Genomic DNA, 6,949 nt, shown 5'->3' on the forward strand with positions numbered 1-6,949 from the left:
AGGTATAACCTGTCCAGTAAGATTTTTAGAAAACCTGGGTTTATACCTTGGGAGTTTCCTGTTGTCCACATTAATATTTTGCCAGATTTTGAATCCTGCTGAACATCTGATGCAAATTATGGCCTCAGGCAACAATGCAACAGACTAATTTTGAGTGCAGTGAACACATGCATATTTCTCAACATATTTTTATTTTGTTTATAATTTGTGTAGTTACCCATACTGATTCAAAGGTTTCTATGCAGCACCTTGTGTTTTGCATGCTTCTTTTCAGTTAGTCTTCACAATAAGGATCCAGGTGCCTGGCAGTTCTTCACTTCCCATTTGTGAACCTCCTCACTGCAGGCTTTTGTGGGGGGGAGGGGGGGGGGGTTGAAGCCAGCACATGTAAGAATTAAATTCTGTAATTGATTTTTATATACCAGTATGTACTGGTGTCAACAGACTTCTTGAATCCTGTAGGAAACATTAAAAATGAGAAGCAAGTTTTCAAATTAAGGATCCATTAAATGCTCTCTTCTCCTCCTCCTGCAACTTCAAAACCATGGCACTTACCTTGAAGTTTAAAAGGCTCCTTCCTTGTGCATTCAGATACTGAGTTGCATTTCCTGTGTCTTTAAACATAATGAGAGTGGACATGCTGTTCTGCAGAGCATCAGTAAAACTGCAGCTGTCAGTGCAAGACACCTGCAACATCCAGGTTGTGAGCTGCTGAAATGGTGACCAGCATTTCTGAAAAATGTGAAATTTGGGACAAGTAAGAGATTCTGGTCCAGGATTCAAAATCAATATCTGCATACTTTGCTTTGAGCCCTGCTGACTTTAGTGAGCGTGCATGAAGTAAAATGTCATTTATCATGAATAAAGGTGACAAACCTTTAGTCTTTTGGGCATGCTCTACTGCTGTTAGTGTCTGCACATTCTGAAGACACATTTGGTAACCAGGACTTCCCCAGAAAAATGTTTCGTATCTTGGACAATGGGAAAAGTATTCCAGCTTTTCCTTGTGTGTATCTCTCTTGAAAGAGATGGGGTGAGAACATCTGAAATAGAGCAGGGTAAATGTGAGTAGCCATCAAGAGACAGGGAAAAAATACCTCACTTTAGCCTTAGTTTTCACTCTAACTTTGCTCTCTGTAGCTGATGTAGGAAATAATGGATCATAGTTTATATATGTATATACATATACACACTCTCTCTATATAAAATATATATACATTATATTGTATTTCTATTGATCCTATTGGTTCAGAGGTAGCCACTGCACTATAAAGACAACACTGCACAACACATTGTCTAAAATTATTTTAGGAAAGTGATTGGGTATTAACTAATGCATCCTGTGATATAAAGATAATAAGCTCTGCACAATGTCACTACAGTTATAAGTTTCAATATAGTACGAACCCCTCAGAAAATAAAAATATGCTGTTTCATTAACATTTCTTACAATGTCACATGTAAATAAATCACACGATCTGGAATAAAGAAAATAATAACAGTAAGGCAGTGAATAAGATTAATTATTACTTATTAATTTATTTACTTATTATTTATTATTATTTATTTACTTATTAATTTATTACTTAAAATGGCATTTTCTTTAAAAAGGAAAAGAGTGAAGTTGTTAAGATCTTGCAAAAGAGAGACAGACAAATGTTCCTAGAAAAACTTTATCTGTCCTCTTTAGCTTTCTCATTTTAGGAAGAAATTTAATATTGTTTTACACCTACAACTACATGCATTATCTTATGCTGAAAGTATATTTATGAGGAAGTTCAAATATTCACAGAGAGATAAAAGATGCTCATATCTTAGTAGTGGCTTTAATTCTCAGGAAACTAACCATGCACCTCTTACAGTTGAGAGCTATCAATGCTAAATTATTTTATAGTCACTGAAGATCAGATGCTAGTTCAGTCTAGGAAAAAAAAAAAAAGTAGTCTCACCAGATGAAAATATTAAGCAAAAATCAGGATTAAATTACATTACATGATTAAATGATTTTAAACCCACTTTAGAACAGTAACTTCAGTACTGGGTAATGGCTATATCCTAGAGTTTTATCCTTCTCTTATCTCCAGGCACTGCAGAAACTAGAAACCATTACAACAGGACAAAAGATCGCCATTACAGACTTATTAGAAGGGGCAGGAACATTAGGAACATGCTGGAGTTCTGTTTTTAAAAACAAATGGCCCATTAATTCACAAAAACAACCCCATTACTGGAGTAACAAACTCGGTTTGCGCAAATGCCCCTATCAACATTATTCAAGCCCAAACTTGATTTAATTTGGAAAAGGAATGAATAAAGCTTAGGGTAATGGCAACCTATTAGGCCATGCAGACCTTAATAATACATTTAAGAAAGTGTGCTGAGAGAGTGACATGAACATCAAAAGAGAATCCAAGAGAACAAACTGCAGAATAAAGGAGAATTTCTATCTGAAATCCTACCAGAGAAGGCAGAAGGAGAAACACAGGCAGAAGGAGCATGTGCCAAACTGTAAGTGAGAGAGAATAATCATATTAATATCTGTTTCCCTAAATAGTTTCAGTTTGTTTCTTTATTCTATTTTTACAGAATCTGATTTCTATTCAGGTTCAATTAATAATAATGAGCCCAAAATTAATTTGCATTATCATTTACAATGGATGCTTTGATCATGTATGTAGTTGGAACTATAATGCATACATTACCAGATTATGCAAATTGCATTTTCAGCATCAGCTACATCTGTATATCATTTCTTCACGCCACAGTCCTGTGAATTGTTTCTTTGTGTACAGCCCTGTAGAGGGAGAATCTGGGGAGATATTACCAGGGGAAATACTGCTACAGGTGAGCCCTCCTCTTATGATCTCTCTCTAAATACCCAGTGTTAGCATCAGACTGGGGAGAACTTTAACATAGATTGCTTGTTTGTGTCCTTTATGAAATTACTCTCCTCCATTGAGCCCACACAGCAACTAAGCACGTACAAGTGCTACCTTTTTTTGTTCTTAACATAAGTGTCTCTCAAGCAGAACTTGCAACTGCTAGCAGCATAACTCTGATGAGACTCTGACCTAAAAAGGAAAGCCAAGCCAGTACCACGATATACATAAAGATCTGATTTTAGGTCAAACTTATGCATTCATGGCATTGAACATGCTGGGAGAAATGTTGCACATCAGTGGTTAATGGAGCCCCTCAACTCTCCCTCAGCTGACTACTTTTTGCCACTGGCCAAATTTCTTATTGCAGTGAGCAGGCCCAGAACTATTAGTGGTTTACATTTTTATACTGCCTTTCATCTTGTGAAATACTCCTCTGCTTTACAAGTTGATACAGAAACCATATAATGATTGTTTAATCTATTACAGTGCTGAAACGTTGTGGTGAAGCACAGGAAGAATTTAGCAGTCTAGAATAAGAGAGCTCTTTTGGAGAGGAAATGAAGACTGTAGTGTCCACTTGAAATAAAGATGGAAGAATGCAATTCTGACGATTGGCATCTGGCCAGGCCATCAGAGTTAACACATTTTACAGATATAATTACTGCAGTGGGATATTTAATGAGCAAGGTGGTCAGAACTTTGCTTTAACTCATCACCCAAAAATGCACTTGGGTCACACCTTGCATCTTCTCATCACCCTGACTCATGGGCTGACAAGCAGATAAGATTCTCTTCACTCACTTCTCTCTTTTAGTTAGAGCCCTAGGTAACTCTCAAAAATGAATCAAACAGCCAAACACTGTCAAAAAAATTTTTACACCGCTTCCAATTTAATGAAAATTTTGCACGAAGACCTATCCGTCCAGCCAAGCTGAGGATCACATAAGTTTAGATTCTTCCTCCCACAGATAAATTACTTCAGAGTGGCCCTACAGGCTTGATCCTGCCTTCCAAAGGGATGGTGGTGAAATTCCTCCCATGAGGTTACTAGGCCCCCAGAAGATGATTCATTTCACTGTGCTTGGTCTGTTTGACAGGAGATAAGAGCAGTGCCTGAGGAAAGGGAAGGGGATGAGTGGGACTGCCCTTTTTTCTTGCCAGCAAGCTGTATGGTTGGATCACCCTATCTTTTGAAACCTCTTTGCTAAGAACTGGCTCTATTTGCACTGCTACTTTCCCTCCCAGGATACGCTGGGATGTGATGCATGCAGGATCTTTTGGGTGAAGGAATTTAGCTTGGTGTTATCTGGTGAATGACAAACATTGAGTATTGTCAGAGGTATTCCTGTGAGTCCTCAGCTAAGTGTTAATCTGATTAAACTCCTAAAAACTTACAGACATTAAACAGAAGAACATATTAATATTGTCAACAAAATTCAGTTCTTAGTCACTCAAATGCAAATGTCAGATATTTGTTGCTCAGCATGCAATTAGAAATGATCTGATCACCCTCCAAGCAGAGAACTGACAAAAACATGGGGTGAGGAAACGTTGTTTATCTTCTGCATATAGGAAGATGCTGATAAGAGGGAAGAATCATTTTAGTTCTGCACAGATAAAAAGATTGCTCTTGGCAGAATAGATTAATGTACCTGTCTATACAAGCATAGAGGAAGAATGAAGAAGGGAAATAGATTAGTATTCTGCTGCACATGGGACAATCAAATATGATCTTTGGATTGGCAACTGGACTAATAATAATCACTGTAATAAACCAGGGCCTTTATATCTATGATATGCAGTACTAGCTAAAAGATAGCTGCATCTTAGCAATAATGAGCTGGATGCTTCATCACTCATCACCTTGTGTAATTATTGTGGTGAGTTCAAAACAAATCCATTGTGCTACCAATCAGATTTTTTTTTCCTTCATGTTGTGTTTTTCTAGCATGAGCATAATGATTACTCACAGAGTAGACAATTAATAACTAGGCTTAATATATTTATTTTCTATGTAAGAATAAAGAAAATATAAGAGATCTAATGGGCAAGTGCAATAGCTTGGACAACAACTGATATTTAAAGTTTAGGTACTTAAATGTTGCCAGAGCCAACCTTGTGGTTAAACAACTCCAAGAAAGAAAGAAAAATGGATAAAAAAAAGCAATCTGCCTTAATACCAATTAATAATTTTTCTTCTTTCCTAATGATTTATTAACATTTGTGTTAGTAAAAGCACGCACAGCAATATTGAATAATATTAAGACAAGTAAACTGCAACAAACTCAGTAATTTAAAAGTCAAAACCTCTGATCAAGAAGTATCTTAGATCTGAGATGATTTTTTTATTGGCCAGTTTGGTTTTAGTTGAATTTTTTTTTCTAAAGTACTGTGTCTCTTCATAGCTGAAGTGAGGATAATCAAGGTAAATTATGAAAATAACCTAGCAATGTGGTAAAGGTCAACAGAAAGTCTTGTTAAGATCTGTTTCTTATGAAGATATCCTGTCTACATTGTCAAAATGGATTAACATTATAACAAAACAGAGCCTGTCAATTGAAAGAAAAGGAGATATTAGCACAAAGGTACTTGTGACAATTTATATTAGGTTTTGGTTTAGACTGTGAAAGCAAGAAAATATCACAACCTCATTAGCTCATCTCTTCACATTTTTCTTGAACAGGTCACAAGAAGATGCAGAGATGTTGTTTTTTCTTATTGCTAGCTTGTGGACAGGAATTTTAGTCTTGAGAATAGAAATTGTTTGATTTGTAACTATTTCTTTAAGGGGAATTTTCCTGTTTAATTCTTACCACATGTACTATATTGGGCTTTAGAGTTAGTGTGGCTTTTACCCACTAGTGCTGAAATGGGAATGGAGGATGAAGGAGTTGCCCAGGTTTCTGTAACCATCTGTTTTCCAGGGTTACTGACTATGTAAATAAAATTTACTCTGTGAACATGAACAGTCTTGGGCTCACTTGTTTGTCTTCCAGCCCAAAACTACAAAGGGAACTTCCTTGCAGGGAAGCAGCAACAAAGGTTTAGTTATTCCCCACAATATTGTATATGCAGAGCACACCAAGATACAAAAAATGTCTTAGTTAGAGCTGAACATTTCCAGGGATTTTCACTGTTACTGTGTCAGAGGCAGTAGAGTAAAGCCAGGGCAAAGATCTCAGTCTTAAAAACCCTTCTAAATGTTTTTTGCATGGTCAAGTCCCACTGGCAATTATACCCACAACTGCCAATGATGTTATAAAGAAACTTGTTCCAGGAATAAAAAAAAAATCACTCTTGCATTTCAAAACATCACAGGCCTTGAATTGAACAAAACAGGAGCTGGGAAAGAATGCTCACTCACCCTATGGCCGTGCTCTGAAGGACTTTGGTGTCCTCATTTCTGTGAGGGCTTTTACCTTCAATGATGATTTGAATCCCTGGAAAGACATACCTGTGACTGAAGTGATCCGAGACATAAATCTGACAGGACAAAATATGGCATGCAGTATAACCCTCAATACCCTCCACATAAATTAGAAACTGTGTGAGCCCGTTGAGTTTAAAGCACTTCCCACACATTTTCAGTTCTTGCTACTTGAAAACCATGGCAAATACTAAGTATGGAAGTTGTCTGTATTCACCAGCTGCTTCTTCCTGAGTAACCACCTGAGGTTGTAACAGCGTCAAAAGCATCCTAAATGCATCACCGCACTATGCCAGAAGGCTAACCAAAAAATCAGCTTTTCATCCTGCCTCAATCTGGGAAGAAGACAGTGCAAACTGCAAAGAGGATGCCCAGGTTAGTGAGAAGTCTGATCAGTGTGTCAAGAAGGGTTTGATGTTAACAAGTCACACCACAAAAAATGCAGACCCACTTTTTTGGACATTTAACTGAAAAACTGCACAAATGTACTGGTGTCTGATCAGCAAGAGCTAGCACTCCTGTAATTTTCCAGTGACATAAAACCAGTTAGTACCAACTGAAATACATTAGCAGCTTCAGTAATTAGTAGGCACAGCCATTCCTTGTCAGTTCTACGGGCCATATCCTCAGCTGGCGTAAA

At 37.2% G+C, this 6,949-nt stretch overlaps 1 long non-coding RNA gene across 1 annotated transcript; it reads right to left on the reverse strand.

Moving 5' to 3' along the window:
* Positions 1 to 365: 365 nt before the first annotated feature.
* LOC306801208 lies at positions 366 to 6,669 on the reverse strand. Its single transcript, XR_013774012.1, has 4 exons — positions 6,527 to 6,669; positions 6,247 to 6,322; positions 556 to 732; positions 366 to 456 (listed from the first exon to the last, which is right to left on the reverse strand). It is a non-coding gene; the product is annotated as an uncharacterized lncRNA (long non-coding RNA).
* Between the last annotated feature and the right edge of the window lie 280 nt (positions 6,670 to 6,949).

Source organism: Erithacus rubecula, assembly GCF_903797595.1.
Source record: "Erithacus rubecula genome assembly, chromosome: 1".
In the NCBI taxonomy this organism is placed as follows: domain Eukaryota; kingdom Metazoa; phylum Chordata; class Aves; order Passeriformes; family Muscicapidae; genus Erithacus; species Erithacus rubecula.